General features: G+C 38.7%; 1 long non-coding RNA gene across 5 annotated transcripts in view; it reads left to right on the forward strand.

Annotated features, from left to right (window-relative positions):
* The window catches only part of LOC112132276 (uncharacterized), a 92184-nt gene extending 75834 nt beyond the window's left edge, over positions 1–16350 (forward strand). Inside the window, exons 6-11 of one of the 5 annotated variants that reach the window (XR_010135980.1) lie at positions 2846–2937; positions 6024–6069; positions 7712–7914; positions 11286–11363; positions 13284–13369; positions 14646–16350. This is a non-coding gene — a long non-coding RNA (uncharacterized LOC112132276). The remainder of the gene's footprint in view (positions 1–2845; positions 2938–6023; positions 6070–7711; positions 7915–11285; positions 11364–13283; positions 13370–14645) is intronic. The other 4 variants (XR_008522757.2, XR_010135976.1, XR_010135978.1 and 1 more) reach the window with 4 other exon arrangements.
* The last annotated feature ends 6039 nt before the right edge of the window (positions 16351–22389 follow it).

Here is a 22389-nt window from a genome sequence, read left to right on the forward strand (position 1 = left end):
GTCAAAGAATTAAGCAAATAATCCAAGAAGTCCAGAATGGCTGCCTTGGAGCTTACTGCTATGTATTATGTATTAATGTTTACTGGAACCTGTCTTGATAGACAACAGACAGTCATTACTGGTTCTTGTCTTTTCTTCCTTCATTCCACAGACATTTTTTGAGAACGTGTTATATGCCAGACACCATGGTAGGAGTTCAGGATACAGATAAATACCATGTTGACATGCTAGAATTTACCAATATTATTTTGTTGAACAGAGAAGACACATAAGAAAGGGTGAGATAGAAGTCACCGAAGGATTCTGTAGGGCATCCAGTGCAGCCTGGGAGGAGGAAGTTTTAGGGAGAGTGTCAGTGAAGGCTCCTTGGAGCAGGGGATGTCTGAGCTGAATCTCTGAAGCATCAGTATGAATTAGTTAGGTGAGAGCTAGAGGTGATGAGGATAGTCCAGAAAGAAATAGCATTGAACATTATGGCAATTGCTAGGTGGCCAATACGACTGCCCCTACAGTGTGGGGCATGAGGATAAACACAACAGCTGCAGTTTGAAACCTAACCAAAGACCAGGACACGAAAAGCTTTCTGTCCTGCCGTAACAAGTTTGAGCTGTACTGAGGACTAAGGACAATCACTGCAACTAGACAAGCATTGTTTTTACAGTACTCCCTCTGACAGCTGTGTGAAGAATGAATTCGAGGGAGGCCAGGTTAGAGGCAGGATGGGGATGAGGTGCCTGCTGTGTGCCAGGCACTGTCCTAGCCACAGAACTCTCACTGTGAACAAGACCAAGATGGAGCAAACCAGGTACTTAGAGAGACAAAGTTTCCCTGACAGACCACCTTTGATCTTCATGACCAGGAATGGGCTCTCTGTGCTGCCCAGCAATCAGGCTGCATGGCCATTCACTCCTCCACCTTCCAGATATTTATCACCCCTCTTCTTCCCTCAAACTGCCTCTTCCTCCCCAACCTCATACTTAGTGGTTGACCTTGCTTCCTACTTTACTGAGGAAATGGAAGCAACCAGAGGGAACCTCCACAGACCCTCAACACCACATCTACCACTTTCAGAGCCTGCATGTCCTGGACCCCCTACCTGACATCAGCAGTGAGCTTCCTGTGCACCTGCTAAAAGCGTCTCTCCACGTGGGCACTAGATGCCATTCCCTCTTGCCTGCTCCAAGCAATTCTCCCTGCCTCTTGCAAGACATTTTTCTTTTCCCATGGATCATTCCCATCAGCATACATATATGCTCTCATTCTTCCCATCCTAAAAATCTTTCTCTTGACTCGTTTTCCCCACCAGCTACCGTCATGTTTTTCTGTTCCCTTTGTTGGACATCTCACAAGAGTTGTCCATACTCACTGCCCCAATTTTTCTTCTCCCATTTATTTTTGTAAATCTACTTTCATCATGCTTTAGGCCCCACTGTTCCACAGAAATTATTCATCTAAATCCAGCGGACAATTCTTAGTCCTCATGTTAAGTGACCTATTTATCATCAACATAATACAGTTGCATAAATCCTCTTCTTAAATATCTTTTCTTGATCTTGGTTCCAAGGCACACATTCTCTTTATCTATCTTTGCTTTATCTATCTATGCTTTTCTCTATCTCACTGGTCATTGCTTTTCTGTTTTTGAGAGAATTTCAGATTTTTTCCACAACTCTCTATGTTAGAAAGCCTTAGGGTACCACTCTTGAATCTCTTCTCTCTCTATAGTTGTAACATCTGTATGTCAACACCTCAAATATGTGTGTGTGTGTATATATATACACACACACATATATATATGAATAAAAATCTCACCCATTCCTTCAAATTCCAGCCTCACATATGCAACTTCTTCCTTAATGCCGCCTCTGCTAGAACATCTAATAGAAACCTCAAACTTCACATGTCCAAAACTGAACTCCTGGTCTTACCTTACAAAACCTGCTCTATTGGCAGCCTTGTCCATCTCCAGGGATAGCAACTTCACTGCTTCTAGTTGTTCAGACCAAAACTCTTGGGGACCACCTTAGCTTACCTCTGTCTTATATGCCCCACATTCAATTCTTAAGCAAATCCTATTCTACTGTCATGAGGTAGGTAAACTTCTTCTACTTCTGGCCGCCTTCACTGCTGCTACTTGACCAGAGAGCCATCATCACCTATTTCAAAAGCCTTCTGACAGGTCTCTCTGCTTTCATTCTTACTCCCTAAAAATCTGTACTCATCAGTAGAACAATCCTCTTGAAACATGAATATCACTTTTTGCTTAAAAAAAAAAAAAAAAACCCTCAGTAACAGCAAAGTTGCCTGAAATACCTACCTTGCCTTCCCCTTCACCTTTTAAACCTCAATCTACTTTCTCTCCTTTGCTCACTCTGCTTCTGCCATTCCGGCCTTCTTACTGGTTAGTGGGTGTTCAAACTCTTCAGGTATACTTTCTCCTTAGGTTCTTTCTATTGAGTGTTTCTGTTTTTCTTCCAAATTTCTCCTCTCTATATTCCCCCACCTCATATAAGTCTTTGCCCAAATGTCACCTTTTTTTGGAAAGGCCTACTTTGAGCATCCTATCTTAAATGGTAACCCCTGACCCCACCAACTGTCGTGGTTCTCCTTACCCTGTTCTATTCCATAGCACTTGCCACATTTTAATTTACAACATAATAAGGTATTCGCTTATTATATTTTATGTTTGTTATTGCTCTCTGCCAACTAGTATATAGGCTCCTCAAGAGAAGAGAGTAGAGATCCTCAAGAACACATTTGGTTCCCCTATGTGTCTCATCTACCTAAAACAGAGTCTGCCATACAATAGCATTTAATGAATATTTGCTGACTGAACAAATTTCAGGTAACAAGTCTTAAGAAGAAACTGAAGAACGTGGGCCAAATACAGGACAGTGTCAATGCAGAAAAGGGATGAGATATAAGAGATTTAAAAAGGTAAAATTAAAATATCTCTTTGAGTGGATTCAGTGACAGAAGACAGGAGTAAAGGGTCATTCTGGGGAAGTGTGTCTGCTTAAGCCTAGATAAGCAGGCAGGTAACACAGTTTAAGGAAGATGTGGGGAAAACAGCTTAGATGAGATCAAGAACTTCTACATTGGTGTTTGGGGTGCAGCAAGGATGGGAGGCTGCAAAGATAATTTGGTAAGTGTTAAGACCAGAGTGGCTAGGAAAAAAAAAAAAAAAACTTTAAGGAGACCCTTAGGAAGGCACCTGTTTTCTGTGACAAAGGAAGAAATGCACTGAAAGGCAATCATTGGGTGTGAAGCAGAATGCTGGGCAGAGAGAGGTCTTGAGGAAATTAATGTAGGCATGGGGAAAGATAAGATGCTGATGGGAAAGTTCAGGCTTATGTACAGCATCAGGCGCTCAGCAGAGGTTGAAGGTCCTGTATTAGTGATAATTCCTGGGGCGCCTTTCAATGGCAGGCTGGGAGAGAAGCAGAGAAAGCAAATAGCTGAGCTCTTCCAGCATCAGATTTCTGTAAGGAGAGGACTTCAGAAGGCTAAGGGGCAAAAGAGGTGAAAAGGAGTGGGATGTTTGAATGTGGGTCATGATATGTTGGTTGAATAGGAAAGAACTGATCCTAAACTTTCGAAATTTATTTTTCCTCTTCTTCTTGTAGTCAGTTAAACTTTAGCAAACAAAAAGCAGTTAGCAAAACACAACAAAGCCACAACAGGGAGCCTGGCTTATTTTTTCTGTAGGTATTCAAATTTACCTATCTCAAAATACATAACTAAAAAGCACTTTAGATGTTTTCTTAACACTGAACTATGAATAGTTATAAAACATCATAAATATTCGTTTACATTGCAATCTGCTCACAGAAAAGAGATGAATTTAGTTGCAATAAAATTAAATCGACCAAGCATTGAAATCTAATGGGAATCTTTTGTTCATTTATGTTGCATTGCTAAGGATTCAGGCTTATATTTACTCTTTCACAATAAATATTTCATTTTTTCTTAAATTTATGATCAGTTGAGTTGCATTTATTATTAGCCTCACATGACTGATAAGACTCTGGACAGTATTGTTTATTTGCCTTTTATTGTTAAACTTTCTATTGTTAATTTTTATAACTTGTACAAAGTGTGGAACAATTTTTGATATTTTTGATTTATATGGGATGTCAATCTTCTGGAACTGTTTCTGAGTTTCTCATTCCATTAAATATAAGGTAGTATGACAAAGGAAAAACTAGGATTCTAAAACTGAGCTTCATAGCAACTATACCTGAAATTTCTTAAAATGTTAGTTAAAACAAAAGTGCTATCGGCAAAAGCTAGTCAGCCTCCCTCCCTATCTAATGAATGGAATCACTGAAGGAACAAATGTATTTTTGTATCACATAGTTATCATATAAATCTGCTTTATATCATGATCTTGCTCTAGTTGATGCTATGGTATTCCTCACCATTCTGTCCACATAAATACTACTTATTTGAGCAACTGGTCAGTTTAAGTTCCACTCCCTCTGATTGCCTTCCAGTAGAATATGCACCAATCACATATTATGAGCTATTCTAGACCCACACAGCTCAGAATGATCTGAACTCAGCATTCTTCAATTTCTTCTCACACTATTCTCTCCCTTAGACACCATGATCCAATCTCACTGGCTTTCTTATTAGCTCTTTCCTGCCTCAGGGCCTTTCTTACCTGCTCTCTCCTTTGACAGAAACCCTCTTTCTCAGATCTTCCCATGGCTGCCTTCTCACCATTTAAAACTCTGCTCAAGTGTCACCTCCTCCTGGAAGTCTTCCCTGGCTACTCCAATAAAGGTCCTGTTCCTGTCACTCCACAAATGCTGATTCTCTAAGAAGCCACTCTATTTTCTTCTTGGCATTTATCAAGTCTGGAAATTATATTGTTTATTTTTGTATTTGCTTTTGGTCTATCTTCTTTCATCCTTAGTGTTATATTCCAAAAGAAGCAAAACATCTCATTCTTCTTCACCAGAGTATTCTTGTGACCAGAGAAGACCCTACCACATATTAGCTACTCAAAAAACACATTACCTTATATTTAATGGTACGAGGAACTCAGGAACAGTTCCAGAAAATTGACATACCCTATAATTATTTTATGTAGCTCTTTGCCCATGGCATTAAACTTAGGGAAAAAGTTAGGGGCTAGTATGAGAAAACATCAGCTTTGAATCTATTTCTTTATCAACTCAAGAAGACAAGTAGGTAATGCTTCCCCTTCCTACCAAATAAGGATTAAATGAGTGATGAATGAGGAAGTGCCCTGAATATACAAACTGTGATTTAATATGATCATTTGGTGGGTAAACTCTTATTATGCCTTGCTATCTCATGTTGTATCATGCGTTATTTCTATTTGAGACTTTATGAGAACTTTTGCATATTATCAAATATTCTTTGCAAACACGATTTAGTGACTATGTAAAATCCTTTTAAATGTATGGATGTATAATTTTAAATCTTCCATAATATAATAAATTGATCATTTATCTGATTATTGTTTCAGGATGGGTCTCCGAGAATTAATACATAAAAAGATAAATTCTATGCTACTCTGAATAAAATGACAGACTGGTAACATCTTCCCATTATTGGATGAGAAATTTTTTTCCCTTAGCACTCTTAAGGGTGGGAAATAATTTTCTATAGTTGTTTAATGTGCATTTCTTGGATTATAAATGAAAATGAGCATTTTTATATATTTATTGAATATTTGTATTTCTTTTTCAAAGAATTGCTTGCTGTGACATTTTAACCATTTTTCTCTTGGGTTTAAGGACTTTTTTCCTTTAATCAATTTGTGTGAGCATATTATAGATTGATAGCTTCTATTATTTGTCATGAATGTTTCAAATACTTTCCTAATGCGCCATTTATCTTTAAATGTTATATATGACACAGAATTTTCCATTTTTAAGCATATTTATTGCTGACTTTTCTGGCTGTGGTTCTCTTTGTTGCTGTTATGCTTAGACAGTCCTTCCTTATTTTTAGATCGAATAATTATTGATATTCTTTTTTCCCCCCAGTTCTGATAGGATTTCATTAACTTCTAATTTGCCTGAATGTTTTTCGGTAGGTAAAGCGGAAATTTTACTTGTTCCCCACTCCTATATCTAACTAAAACATTGTGTGCTCATGTTTGCTTTCATCCTCCATGTACTAAATATTCCATAGGCAGTGCTGCTTGTTCTATTCTGATTTACTGGTTGAATCTAGCACCAACACCATTCTGTTTAAGATTATTAGATAAATTACTACATGGTTTGTCATCAAAGTGAGATCCCCATTTTTAAGTGAGCTCTTTTTCTTTTTAAAAACTGTATTGGCTATCTCTATATGTTTACTCATTCAGATGAAATTTAGACTATTTAAGTTATAACAGGTTAACAATTTTTTATTGAAATTATATGAAACCTACAAATTTATTTGGTAGAATTTTATACTTTTACAATTTCAGTCTTCAGTTACAAGTCAAGAACCTATGTTTCTCTATTTCAAAAAATAAATAGAGAAAAATGCACACTATCACTATCATCTAGAATCAGATCATTAAATATTTTAATAGGTAAAGTATCAAGCAGCAGTCATTCTGTTGACTTAAGGTATGGTATATTGAAAAATCCATTGTAAAAATGCACACGATTATTATCTAATACTGTATCATTAAGTATTTTAGTAGGTAAAGAATCAAAGAACTGATAATGAGTGAGAAAGATCAGACCAATAATAATGCAGGTGTGTTAGAGGACAAGGCCAGTCCTAATATCCCTGTGCTAACCATGGTTCTGAGGTGATGTGGGTCTAAAACCAATGTATTAAGCAAATAGTTGTCAGAAATAGAGGCTAGGGCCCCAGTCAAAACCAGAAATATAGTTGTTAGTCACTGGACAGAAGTGTTGAGCAGAAGCATTAGCCAATAAAAAATGAAAGACTCAATACAAGATATTATGGCAATTTCAAAAGAATTCAAGACAGAGAAAGAAGGTAATAAGGTGGCATAGAAGTTAAGCTACCAGTCAAAAAGTTTTTTAAAAAGGAAGTACCATAATGGAAATAACAAAATAGTCCCAGAAAGGAGGACACTACTTGCAGTCCTTGGAATCCTAGCCAAACATCATGAACTTTTCTATTCACTAATTCCAGGCTCAAAGATTAGCCTTTGGCTGCCGAAGTCACCCTCTTCCTCTCATCATTCTGAATACAGTGAAAGCAGAGCAGGATGGTGATTAGGGCTATGGTCCTGGATAGTCAGTGAATACTGTGAAGATACCGTGAATCTTGTCATAAGCACCAAGAGAGAGAAGGGAGTGGCCAAAAAACAAGTTTGAGAGGGTCTGCCTATCACAGATTTCATGCGCTTACAAATTTGTGAATGGTGTATGAGTGAAATGAGAGATAGGACAATTTGAAAAATTGGCCTTTCTACCGTATAACATTCTATTAAAACACTTCACATTTAAATTATGTGTTATAATCACAGAGTGTTTCCAGAACCACAAAACCATGATATCCTAAATGCCCTGCAGAATTCTGAGGGTTAGCCTAGGAAGTAATAATTAATTCCATTTTCTCATTAACAAAAACAAGGCAGTAAGAGGTTTAATGACATCCAAAGGAGCAAAGCTAGTGAGGTGAAGAGATCCTGAATCCAGTTTTCTGCACAGTACATCTAATTCCATCTCCACAGTGTTTCCATTTCTGTTGCTTTTTTCAGCCAAAACCATGGTTCTCAAACTTGTCTACACCTTGAAATCACCTAGAGAGTTTTAATGCTGATGCCCCGGTTCTGCTCCTAGAGACTCAGATTTAATTGGCATGACATGCAACCTAGATTGGATTTTCTGAAAGCTGCAAGATGATTCTAATGGAGCAAAGTTCGACAACCACAGTCACCAAACAAATGCTTCCTTCACAAAGGTAACTGAGGATTTAGTAATTCCCATATCAACCAACATATGCCATTCCAAATCAACTGGTGGGATTGGCAGGGGTGGGTGATCTGATTTAGAGAGATAACTCTGTTAAGTAAGTACAGGGTTAATAAGAGTTAACTGGTAGGTAAAAGCAGATTTATGGAGATTGAGTATTCAGAGTAAGAGTCAGGGTAAAAGAGCTAAAAAAATTGAAGAGATAAACCGGGAGTAGAAATAAAGGTTGGCATGTGGATGCATGATGAGTAGATAGGGCATGGTACTACCTGCAGAAGGGCATTTATGTAAACTTGCATGTGCCCTCAAAGCCAGTCAGGTTAAGTGAACCAACTGTGCCTGGAGAGCAAGGACAGAACCAGAGAAAAATGTCCAAAGCATTGGTGAGAAGTCTTCAGCCAAAGACAGAACTGGCATTTTCCGGTACTCACATACAGAGTGAACATTGAGCTCTCTGCAAACAGGGAGCCTTCTGCCCTTCTCCCCACCCCCAACTCTTCTCACTTTAAAGTGAATCAGTATCAGAGAAGTCAGATATTTGAATGAATGCATTCAGAAAAGCACTTTTTAGTACTAGATTGGAGCTCGAAATACTCTTTTGCCCACATTTAAAAAAGAATAATATAAACACAGTGCTAGAGAAATAAATGTTGAAATAGCCTTATAGAAGTATGTCTTAGTTTGATGGATAAAGGAAATGTGGTACATATACACCATGGAATACTATGCAGCCATAAAAAAGGAACAAGATCATGTCCTTTCCAGGAACACTGATGGAGCTGAAAGCCATTATCCTCAGCAAACTAATGCAGAAACAGAAAATCAAACACTACATGTTCTCACTTACAAGTGGGAGCTGAATGATAAAAACACATGGACACATGGCGGGGAGCAACACACACTGGGGCCTGCCAGTGTGGGGAGGAAGAGCAACAGGAAGAATAGTTAATGGATGCTGGGCTTAATACCTAGGTGATGAGGCTGGGCTTGGTGGCTCATGCCTGTAATCCCAGCACTTTGGGAGGCCAAGGTGAGTGGATCACTTGAGGTCAAGAGTTCGAGACCAGCCTGGCCAACATATTGAAACCTGGGTGTGGTTGTGTGCCCCTATAATCCCAGCTACTTAGGAGGCTGAGGTAGAATTGCTTGAACCTGGGAGGCGGAGGTTGCAGTGAGCCAAGATTGTGCCACTGCACTCCAGCCTGGGTGACAGAGTGAGAGGCTGTCTCAAAAAAAAAAAAAAAAAAAAAGAAGAAAGAAAAGAATAGAAAAAAAAAATACCTAGGTGATGGGATGATCTGTGCAGCAAATCCCCACGGCAAAATGGCAAACGTTTAACTGTGTAACAAACCTGCACATCCTGTACATGTACCTCTGAACTTAAAATGAAAATTGAAGATAAAGGAAGAAAATAAAAGAAATATATCTTAGTTTGTTAGAGCTGGTATGTCAACATATAAGCTGAATAGGTGGCCTGTAAACAACAGAAATTTATTTCTCACAATTCTGGAGGCTGGAAAGTCTAAGATCAAGGCACCAGCAGATTTGGTGTCTGGTGAGGACCCACTTCCTGATTTATAAAAACTGCACTTTCTAGCTATGTCCTTCCTCACATGGTAGAAGGAGCCTGGTAGCTCTGTGGATCCCTTTATAAGGGCAATAATCCTACTCGTGAGGGCTTTACCCTCATGACCTAATCACCTCCCAAAGGCCCCACCTCCTAACACCATCGCCCTGGGGGTTAGAATTTTAACATGAATTTGGGGGTACACAAACATTCAGACTATAACAGAATTATGTTTCAGGAACAAAGGAATCATGAACTGAAAACCAACTGCCATATTTAACACTAACTCTATGGAGATGGCATTATAAGTTTCAAACTAACTTTCAAATAAACTTTTGGTTCCATTGCCACGACTTTGTTAAGAACAGGGTCTGTGTCTTACTCATCATTGTACCACTTGGGCTTTGCAGAGAGCATACTTAAGTTGAATTGTTCGAAGGTGGACTTGTTTATAAGTTGTGACTGCCTCTTCTTAACACAGGAATAAGTAATGCCCCTCTCAAATATTTTCATGCACGTTTTTCCCCTCTCTTATTTTGAAATAAAGTAAATTGAAGACTAATTGTTTTATTTATCAAATATAAGTTCTAGGACTGGAAGGCAAGTCTAAAGACCTCTTGCTTTCTTGGCATTATAATTTCTGGATGGGAGGAGGTTTCCATCCATCTTCAGTCCAAGGCACCCACAGGCAATATTCTGACGCTCCTTCTATTTAATGTATTGGTTCTTGTACTGGTTTTTTCTAGGACATAGTGCCCTTCATCCAATTTCTCTCTTTCCTTTTTCCTCACCCTGTTTTATCGAGGTGCAGCCCTTTTTATCTGCTCGCAAAAGGGAACTCCTAAGTGTTGGTTTGTGATCAAGAAGCAGCAAAGCTGTCATCTCTCTAAATATATTTTTATATTTGGCTTGGGGTTGTCACTATAAATAAGAAGAAGTATTGCTGATAGGGCTTTTCATGTGTGTACTCTCTTTCTCTCTCCATCCTCATTCACTTCATCATCCTTAGGCCCCCAGAGCTGTGTCACCACCCTGAAACAAATGGGGGAAAGCCACCAATTACATTAAAATGCAATATAAATAGAGGGAACAGGCAATGTTTAATGTGGATTTCCTGAACAACTGTTCACATTCTGGGGGCTGGTCAAGCAAAGGGAACAGATAAAGAAGCCCTTGGCTGTCATTTCGCTTGAACTATTGTGAGGATGTCAGGGCCTAGGGAAAGAATCCTCCTGAGTCTTCTCCCTTTCATAATAGTTTCATTTTTGTCCTTGTCATTCATTTGCAAGAATACAGAGACTGATGTAGGCATCTCTGGAATAGTCTTAGGAAAATTATTCTGGGAACAGGATCAATGAAGAGGATTGTGAAAATGAACATGGAGACTTGAATCCCCTGTGCCTTTCTAGAAACGGAAGGACAGAAAAATATAGCAATACTCTTATGCAAAAATTATCATACACATGCCGACCTCTTAGACAATGCCACCAAGCGTCAAGGTGACCTTAGAACCTATGAATGTGGAAAGAAGAAGTCACACATTTGGCAGGCTACCCCAGACCCATGTGGAGCAGAGGTGGTAAATCTGTCACATGTTGCAATCTCCCTTGTCATGTCTGTGGTAGATATTGTTAATGAATCACAACTTTCTCTCCCCCTCAGTCCAATTTAGCTTTAAAATCTATTTTAACACAATATGCCAGATACATTGCCCATCAAATGCCACCAGCATTCCAGAAGAAATCTATCTGCTATCCATGATCAAGGCTATTGCAAAACTTCTATTAATTCAGGTCAGAGGAAGTGTGATCTCGGCTTGATTCAAGCCAGCAAGCTACCTGCCTTCTGAATCTGAGCCTTCTGCTTCTGCTGTAAGTAGTCACACTCCTTACCATGATGGCCCATCATGGCTCTTTTCTTTCTCTCACCGTCACATCCTTTTAACTTGCTTTCTACTCTTCCCTGTTACCTTCTGCCTCCACAGTATCCAGACAAGATTCAGGGGGGCTGCTCTGTTGAGAAGGGGAATGGAATGGATTTGAAGATGATGTTGAGGGAGAGGTACAGGTTATCTCTTAGGTGGAATAAGGGAGGAACAGAGAATGGTTTCATGTTCTATGCTTCTAACACAGTTGCATATGTTCTTTATTGTACTCAAATTGCACGTGTTCACCCTCATCCCACATAAGAAGCTCAGGGTCATCTTTGAGACTCAGCTATCTCTAGCTACACCCAAGTGTGCAGTGTGCCTTTAAATGTTCCATTCTGCTAATGGAGATATGCAAGAAAAGTCCCCAGATACCCCAGTTACCATTCTGCTCAGCTGTTATGATATCCATTCCTCATTTTTAGGTTATCTGTGGAAATCAAAAAACTAATAACAGCCATTCTAATGACATCTACAAATACTTTGCCCACAAATAATAAACTGCGAGGTACTACAAAGATAACAATTGAGCTTCACCATTTTTAGATAAAGCCTGCAAACCTGCCTTGATATCCATTATAACCATAATGCTGACTTATACATATTTTTTAGATATGCTTTATGGTGTATTCTACCTCCTCTAATTCAAAGAACACCACAAAAGTTTGATCACAGTGTCTGAAAACTGATCTCTGAAGGCTAGGTCTAATCAAATTATATTTGTCTACACTAATGCAAATAAATTTTAGCATTGATCATTTAAAATAATGTTTAATTATGATTAAAAAAACTCTCTGAGTCATACTTATTGTCATAGAGGATATTGTATTTATTGAACTACTAAAATAAGCTTATTACCCCAAAACCCATCCAGACACTGGGGGACAAAGAGTGCTAGCAGCTTACAAGTGCTTGAGGGATGTTTTCTAAGATTTTTGATTTTCAGAAGATTCTTTCCTTCAAATGTGATTTTAAAAATAAAGATAATTGAGAATAGGAGAAATAGAAGAAAGTGGTTCAATCTCCAGATCAGGCATATGACTCAGAGTAAGTGGGGTTGGCAACTATTTTCAGCTGTTAGGAGTTCTGAAATTCTTGCCTATTTCAAACCTGCCTCTCAAATTTCCCACTCATTCAAGACAACTGTCTTTTCCGGGAGGAGGCACTCATTAAACAGTCATTGTTTTATTATCTCTTGATGAATGGCAAGGTTGGAGGGAATGGGACTTCTGTCAGGTAAACCTTCATAAGGGGGAAGCATCAGACCCTTGGGCTGTGGCCTCTAACCAGCTTTGTAGATAGTTTAGGGACATCTTGAAGTCATGTGAACCCATTTTTCCTTGAAAAATTTTATGTTACCAGAACATTTTCACAAGCCAGATTTCTAGCTTAGCCACATCCTCTGTGGAAGTTCAGCTCCTCACCTCATCACTTCCCCACTAACATCCTCCCCCAGTCACTAAGTGCTAAGCTAGATCCTACACACAGCCTCCACCAGTGCCTAGTTTTACTTTGAAGCTACCTTCACCCATCTCCTTTTTCCTCAAGGTCTTGAACAGGCAGCGGTCTTTTCCTATTTCATAGCTCATAATCCTTGCTGCGATGCTCACTACACTGCCATCTCCTAGTAAAAGAACATCCTCTCAGCATTCTTCAAGCAACAGTGACTGATGCCACTTGAAGGCAATGACATGAAGCCCATCAGATTCCAAAATTTTTAAAAAAGAAAAATCTGGTTTTTAGTTAGCCAGAGGGAAAGCATTAACAGTATAGCTGTGCCTTGAGCTATATGCAGCAGGACAGAGACTCTTAGCAGACTTAACTGACTTACAAACACAAATGAAAAACATTTCGAAAATTTCAGAAACACTGGTGGCATAGAGGGAGTGCAAGACCCTGAAGAAAATATGCTGAGGTCCTGAAGTGTGCAGGTGGGGCTTAATGAGCTAGGTAAGGCTTAATGTTCATTTGACCTCACTGGCACTGGGCTACTGATGCCTAGGAATCTTGGGTTTACCACAACTACGTGACTTCCCTGGGTATAGAATCTAGTTTTCTTCTTGAAAAATATGAGATTACTCATGAGCTCCTGAAATCACTTTAATTTCTACACTGTCCACAAGAAAAGAATATTGACAAAAGGTCTTCTAGGTTTATTTTAATAAGTGAACTAATTCAATAATTAGTCTCCGAGAACCTCTGTGAGCCTGAATCCTGCTTTTGTTTGGCTTCATAAAAGATAGGTAGGTGGCCGGGTGTGGTGGCTCATGCCTGTAATCCCAGCACTTTGGGAGGCCTAGGCAGGCAGATCACAAGGTCAGGAGTTCAAGACCATCCTTGCCAACATAGTGAAACCCCATCTCTACTAAAAATACAAAAATTAGCCTGGTGTGGTGGCACGCGCCTGTAGTCCCAGCTACTTGGGAGGCTGAGGCAGGAGAATCGCTGGAACCTGGGAGGCAGAGGTTGCAGTGAGCCCAGATTGCATGCCACTGCACTCCAGCTTGGGTGCAGTGAGATGAAGATCAAGACTTCATCTCAAAAAAAAAAAAACAAAAAAAAAAAACAGAAAAAAACATAGGTAGATTTCTATATCTGCTTCTGGGCTCAATCTGCTGTATGTTGTTTTACAAAAATATGTGAAGGAAATGTGGCCTCAGACCAATATGTAGGTGGAAAAGTAAGAAGAACTCTAATAGACTTTTCAGATGAATGTAGATATTCTTTTTTGATAGTACACCAAAACTCAACAAGTAGTAGTGTCTTACAAGTTAGTTGTGTGTGGAATCTGAAACCATATCAATAAGCTTTTCTTACTCTGTTATATCACAATCCATTAGCCCATTTTTTACTTTGAATGTATCTTTTAACTAAGCATGCCTCCGTAACATCATGGTGTCTTGGAAAATATTGGTTCACTGAATTCTGCAGGTTTTTTGAATACTGACACATTTCATTTTACATTATCAAAAAAATCAAATTTATTATTAATACCACCAATTTCATTAGAGGACACTCTAAATATTATGAAGCTAGTAAGCTCATGGTGATGGAAACAAGTTTTCCAAAATTCAAATTTTCCCTTGAAAGTTTGGATTTTACTGCTGGCAACAAATACCATCAGTCATTTTCCTAGAAATGAAAGACTCATGTTGTTCATTCTCATGGCAAATCCTAAATGCTTAACTCTGAATTCCTATAGTTTGTCTCTCTTTTGTACTTTCAGATAAAACTGACATTCCATAAAAGAAATGAGTAGTTCTGCCTGAAACTCAAATAATTGCACAAGTATTTTTCTTCAAGATAATCATCATACTTTGTTACGAAGCAGAAATACAGCTCTTCCTGCTTCCTTCTCATCTTGTCACCTGGAATATTTGTCATAGTTAATTATATGTGTCTACTTGAAGGGTGTTTTTGGATGACTCCACTCTCCCTCATCTCTTCTGGAAAATAAAAGGAATCAGAAATTTCTAGAAGCCAAGAACCAAATGAACGAAGTCAAAATTATGCCCTAAGGCAACCCTTCCCCTCCATGCTTAGAGCTAGCTCAAGGGGTGTGAATGCCTCTCCAGGTCCAGTTTCTTGGTGCCACAGAAGGGTCAGCATTGACTCTTACTCTGCTCAATTTACTTCAACCCAGTGGGGCCTTGTTAAAAAAGAGCAAGTATGTCTGCAATTCCAGATCTCATTTCATGCATAGTTGGCAGTGCATAAGAAACTTTATCAGATTCCAAAATATATTTTTAAAAAGTCCATGAGGCTGAGGTACTTTATGATTGTTGTGGATCCACATCAGGAAGAGAAACCCTTTAAGGAGAAGAATATGATATTTTCATTTGCATAAAAACAATAAAACTCCTTCAGCAGCAATTTCCCCTATATAAAAAGTGAGAACACAGCACCTTGGTGACACAGACATCTGTTACTTAAACAGATGCCACCTTCTAAACTCACTCAAGCAACCCTCTGCTCAACCAGAGACCCCTAAACCAAAATTCAATGCGTGGATAGAGCAATATGTGCAAAGGGTGCTTTGAATAATGATGGGTTTTACCTCCCAGCATCGTTATGAATTTGCTTGACTTTTTTGTGTTGTTGCTTTAGCAAAATCTCCTCCATCATTTCTCTCAGTAATGTCTTTTTTCTAACTTAACCTCCACAATCTGCAAAATCAAATGGTTCCTTCTAAGATTCATTGCTGATTAGCATTAGCCCTTCAAAGGCTAAACTATGGCTTTTGTTTGTTTCTTTCTTTCTTTTTGCAGATGCACTTTAATGACTTCACAGGACAAGGCTCTAACACTATCTAGGAGAGAAATGAAAGTTAGTTCCTTTTTTTTCTTTTCTAGTAGCACAAAGGGTCCCTGCTGATGTTTTCCAGTGAAGCAATACTTCCCTAGCCTGAGACTGATAAGCGCCTTCAGAAGTTAGGCTTACACTTCTACATCAGCAGTTCATGAAAGGCATTACGAAAAACTATTATACTGCTATAATGGATGACAGCACAGTCATATATGTTACACCTTGAAGTAAGCAGTAGGATTTTCCATCACTTGATAACCTTGAAACTGCTAAGGTATCAAATTGCTATCATGAATATTGTGCAGGAGCAGAAATAACTCAGGAAGCTGCCTTTGTGAATAATAATCAGAAAACTGCAACATTTTTACTGAGAAAATGGATTTGACGCAGTGGTGTATTGACAAGCTTTCTAACAGGAAACTAAGGTAGACATTACAAGTACATTTGCATTGAGCTATGCATCAATCCATCATTCAGCATTAGATTTGTAAGTTCTAATTAGTTAAAAATATTATTAGCAAAGAATTATGTAGTATGTTAAAATTTCCAGGATAAAGGGTAAGGAGAGCCCACATGCTATTTTGTTGCTGAAAACAATAAATAAAAATATTTGTTTAATATTTCAACTTCTCAATGTACTCTGAAATCTAACTCATTCCAGCAGAATATAGAGATGAGGTTTGGCAAGTGAGGATTTGTTTAATAGGCATTTAAATCAATTGCAGCATGAAGACATGGTAGGAACAGAGATAGTAAATGTTTATTACACCTCTCTTTTTTTTCCTAAAATACGTGTGTTTAATTTTGCCAAATCCTGGCTTTGTTCATGAGCAGAGCACCTAGTATTGGTCCATAGCATTTTCAGACAACAAAGTCTACCAAGAACCTTCGACAGCTATGTGAAAACTCAATGTCTGGAGTGATTCATCATTATGTCAGACTGGCCAGCACTTTGTCACAGTGACTGACAATGGGAGAAACTTGGAAATAATACAAAGATTCTCTGTTCACTGATAGTGTCTGCAGTGTGATTAGAGGAGAAAGCTTTGAGACTGTGAGGAGAATCTTAATTTTCCCCCAAAATTAATTTTCATATTTTACCCTTTGTTGGACAAATTCCACCTAACTTTTTCATTGTCTTACTCAAAACTGGCCATTTTCATTTAAAATAGTGTGTGGAGCCTGCTTATTGAACATCACTGCACATTCAACAGCTTAGTAGGCAGGGTGAACAATTTTTCAATAGTGTGAGACCAGCTACACTGGCTTTATACTGGGCTACTCTATCCAATCGAGAAAGGTAAATGCCCTCCAGTTAATGGTTGATAGTGGTGTCAATACAACCTAAATTAACTCATGCCTAACCCTTTTCTTGGAATCTGGAATCATTTTATACTATTCAATCTAGCTAAATCCTAAAAGGGTAATGATATTAATTCCTTACTTCAGGTAAACTATTGCTAGACAAAGTAATGTAATGCATGGGCATTATTTTTAGAGGTGCTGGGGAGCAAAGGTAATGGCTTTCATTTATTTCCCATCCCCTCTATGGGAAATAAATGAAATAGCATCTTCTATGGATAGTAGATCAATAATTCCACCTTCTTATTAAAAAATTTAAAAAGCTAAAATGAATCCTATCCAGAAAAATGTGATTACAAGAGGAGTAAATTATTAGAGGGGATAATAATAAAAACTAGTGTTTGTTGACATTGTGTGCCAGAAATTACATAGATACCATCTCATATACTCCTAAGAAATTTTGAGATAAGAATTACCATCACCATTGTACAGTTTAGAAAATGGAGAATCAGAGAAGAATAAGTATACAATTGGTGAATGGTAGAACTCGAATTGATGTCTAAATATGCCTGCTTCCAAAAACAATAACCATCAGAGTAAACAGAAAACTTAAAGTGAGATACATGAAGGATAAAGTTAAGGAATATAAGAAGCTATGCAGTCAAATATCTATCAAAGTGATGGTCTCAAGATGCACATCACTTCCCTTCATCACTCTCTCAGCTCCCTCAAAATCTCACTGCTTTAAGTTAAAGCAGAATGTCCTCACCATGACCAATGTAGCGATGTATGATCCAGGTCTGACCTGCCTCCCAAGCCTCATTTTCCAGCACCTTGTCCTTCTCTCTATTGCACCCTCACTGGCTTACTGGTGGTGCTTTTTATCTGTCATGCCCTCTCCTGACTTTTGCTGTTTCTAGTTATTAAAATTCTCTTCTCTATCCTCTTACCTGGTTAAATTCTTTCCATCCTCCACAGCTCAGTTAAAGAACACCATCAGGAGGCTGGATTCCCCTTATCATATGAACCACATACCTTTCTTTTATTGCCTTTGTGAGAATTGTAACTTACATTTGTTAGAATGATTATTTCATTTATACCTGCATAATTCACTTGACTAATATCTCCAGCGACTAGCTCTCCCTGCTACATAAACAGAGGCTCATTAACTCTGAGAGAATGAATGAGTAAATGGATAGTTTTTATCTATATTCCTTCTTATAGTCTGTATTTACAGTTTTATTTGATTTTTATTGCAACTCAAGGACAAAACAAATTAGGTATCGCTTTCTCATTTTACTGAAGAAGAAATTAATGCTCAGAGATGTTTAATACTTACCTAAATGTACATGGTAGCAGAGCCTGCTAAAATATGGGCCTTCTGAATCTCAGATCCATGAGGATTATACCAAAGCCTTACTGTGTCATCAGTGGAAATTCAAATTTCTCCTATCTACTCATAACAAAACACGGAAAATGCCAAAAAGACAAATGAGCACCTCATTGACCATGGAGAAAGCATGCATGAATTAGGGAATGCATCTTGAACATCGCAGCATTGCTTTCCCCTGTGGTCTGCCTGGGCCAGCTCAGGGCCACCTGTATGCTCAGACTCTCATTGAGGTCCTGGAGGAAGAATCTAAGCCTTGAATCAGGAGTTATGTCTCTCACGTCAAGAAGCTGATTGTAAACTCCAGGTGAGTGGCAGTAAAGTGGCCAAGGTTCAAAAACATGGAACTCACTTCTGGCCAAGGCTTTGTGGACAGAGAGGTAATATATTCCACAAAATATCATAAAAATGGCCTCTGGCTTTGGAGCACAGCAGCCTTCCATGTGGGGTAGCTCTAACAGGTGCCTTTGAGCCCAAATATACCAAAGCATTGAGAGTTTATCATTTCCTGAAAACACACATTTATCATCAAAGGCCCATTGAGAGTTTATCATTTCCTGAAAACACACAGTTCAGGCCCAATAATAACTCATGCCATTAACTTGTGAGCTCAGCCGACCCGATTTTCGATCCAGTTTGGACCAATGTGGAGAGTATATTGGTAGCTCCAGATACAACAAGTCTGGAACGAGTGGTCCAAGAGCAAGCAAGTCGCAGAGCCCAGGGTTTCTCTAACCGCAGCTGCCAATGCTCAGCCTGAATGATTGCACTTGAGTTTAGTTTCCCTGTTGACTTCTCTTAAAAAGAGAATGTTGCTAATAACTGTAATGCACTTGGTTTGTTTCCTCTGTCCTTTTTCCCAGGAGTTGGACCCATTTTCAGTTCTCCCAGATATTGGTTATGATCTACTTAAATTGAATCAACCCCTCCATCACACAGAACCATGAACCAATTACCTATCTGAGTTTGAGAATCACCATTACTTTGATTCTCTCAATTACCATGACCTGTGAGGAGGCCTGGGTTTGTTCTGCCTCCTGAGCTCTTCTCAATAATGTCTGGTTGTCTTGTGGTCCTAATCTCAGGGACTGCGGCTAACCCCTAGCTCCAGCCTTGTCTTTCACAAAGGCCCACTTCAGAAAACTTAGATTATCTTTCAGTGGAGCATTTGTGAATTCTGATGAATTCCACCTTAGATTTCTACATGGCAGATTTTGCCTAGGGAATATATGGATTGCCTATTGTGATTGTTCAAGCAAGCACCAGAGCTCTGTCCTTACCCAGCAAAGAGGAAAATTCTTGGGCAAGTCTAAGAGTATAAGAAAAGCATCAACCAAGGAGAAGTGTCTAGTATACTAATTGCATATGCACCCAGACTGGTCATTCTGTTTAATCTGTACTCACCTATGGACCCTGAACTTCTGTACCAAATTCCAGCTTTTATCTCCAAACTGTATTGACTTCATTGTGGTTTTCCTGCTCTTGTTTGGACATCCAGATCTTACATGAAATGTCAGGTTCCTGGCTACTTTGTTACTGATTGTTTTTTGCCTGTTTGAGCTAATTTCTTAACTCTAGTGTCTGCCCTGGCCTTTCTAAATGTCGCTAGAGAGTCAAAAAATTGGTAGAACTTGTGAGGACATTATTGCCATATAAACTGGTATGGTCTGAGTAATTACACAGGTGATTCCAGTATGCAGTAAAGGTTAGAAGCTACTGTTTTATGTTCTTAGTATTCAGCCGAAACTGAATTTCAGAGAGAATGGCCATTGTGAGGGAGAGTGGGTTCATGAAGCAGAGGGAATAAGCAAGAGCGAAAGTGATTTTTACAAAGGGATGGTGCCAGTGTGGTAAGGAGGAGATGGAATAAAAGAGAGAAGAGCATGTCCTGGAAGCTGTGTCCAGGGACAACAGAAAAAAATGTGCTCAGCACGTACACAGAAGGAGTGAATCCAACCTAGATTAACTGGTACAAGCAGCACATACTGGACACAGTGAACTCACACTTAGTCACAGTATCTATCTGGTTAAAACACCAGTGAGTCCTAGGCTTATATGCAACCCTAGAGGCCACACAATCTACCTTCCTATCTCCTCACGGCATCTCTGAGCATCAAGAACTACCACTTAGTTCTAACAACCCACTAGTTGACAAAATCCAATCTCATACTGATTATCATTTTCTCAGCAATTCTGTGAAGCAGACAGGACAGTTATTATTACTTTTATCTCCATTTTACTGATAAGGATAATGAGACCCAGAATGGGAAAGTGACTTGGCCAAGGTCACATAGCAGCCAAATTCCAGGCAGGACTCGGATTGGAGCTTAAATCTTCTCATTCTAAATCCACAGCTCCTTTATTTCACCACTGTGCCTGAGAAGATTGAGAATTATCTCAAAATACAGATATCAGTTTACATTATGACATCTGTATTTTGTAGATTCTTCATGGATTGCTGTCCTTAAGTAGGTGGGGAAGGATATCAAGACCACTGTGTCCGTTTCCTCAACAGTTTCATCAGTGATCAACTGATAAAGGGATATGGTACTATCCTTTTGGATGCCTTTGGAAATTTACAGGGAGAGTGTTTTTTATTGTCACAATGATGAGGAGTCACTATTGGCATTTAGTGATGGGGACCAGGGAGAGTGGTAAAGTCACAGTGCATACTACATTTTCACACAGTAAAACATTCTAAGTTCATTCATCATGTTGAGTGCTCAGTGTACATCATGTAGGTAAAAAAATCTGTTTACAATTATCTGACTCAATAATCTAACTCCATTTTACACATAAGCACACAGTATTTTTGCATGGCTTTAATAGTTACTGAGTTTTCAGCAATGTAACTCCCAAAGAGATCCAGGAAAATTTTATATTTTTGCCAAAAAATTAGGAAGAGTTGTTCACCACCTTAGAAAATCACAATCCATGTGACTTTACCTTACTTTGCTGGCTGAGTTTACAATTTTGCCCAAGAGGGTGGATTGAAGGAAGTTTACTGTATAGCCTCCAGAAATCAACTCTCCTTCTTCTTTAACATGATAATTTGGATGCCTGAGAAACCAAGGGCATAATTATAAGATATTGAATTTCATTCTGGAAAGGCAACTAGTTTAATGACATTGTGCTTCATTAATAAAAAGTCTTGATTTTGTCTGAATGATTGGAGGATGAACTCGCTTTTCACTGGATTATCCAGAAACTCAGGTGACAAGTTTGAATTTGAAATGGAAATGCCTTAATTGGAAAACATTTCACAAAGTCAGCTTGTTTTTCTATCCTTTCTCCAAGAAAAGATGAGAAGTTGCGTCTGGATGAAACATTCTGTCACAGATTCATTTCAGCTTCATGTCACAGCTTGTGTATTATTTAGAGGTAATTTAAGATTCCTATATATGGTAACATATATTGAAACTTTCATTTCACCTACTGCACTCTCTCCCTGCACTTTCCAATTCCAGTCTTTGTTTTGGAATGAAACTATTAAACTGTGATATGACGTTAAACACACTCGACAGGGAAAGGTGTGTGAGTCAGCAGTTTGTAGCTGCCAAGAAAGGAATGAGAGAACTTTCAAATTCATGTTATTGATGTGAATTATTTTGAAGAATGTATGGTTGGCAGTTTCAGTAAACTTTGTCAGGGATCAGCAATTTACTGATGATGAAAATAAACTAACAAACAACACTACATTCTCTAACCAGGCAGCAAAACTGATCATTTGATAATCAAAAGTAAAGGAGATAGAGCTATAGGTGATCATTTCAGAGTGAACCATAGAGAGGCCCCTGAAGTCAGCTCATTATCTCAAATGGGCAGATATCATCTTCGCAATGAATGACAAGTCTGCCAAATATGACATCTGGGCTACAATTTTCTGAGGATCTTCAGTTATTTAGTGACAACTGCTTTGGAATATTTTCTAAGCATTATGTTCATAATAATTGTGGGAAGACCCAAAGCACCA

This window comes from Pongo abelii, chromosome 11 (assembly GCF_028885655.2).
Source record: "Pongo abelii isolate AG06213 chromosome 11, NHGRI_mPonAbe1-v2.0_pri, whole genome shotgun sequence".
Lineage (NCBI taxonomy): Eukaryota > Metazoa > Chordata > Mammalia > Primates > Hominidae > Pongo > Pongo abelii.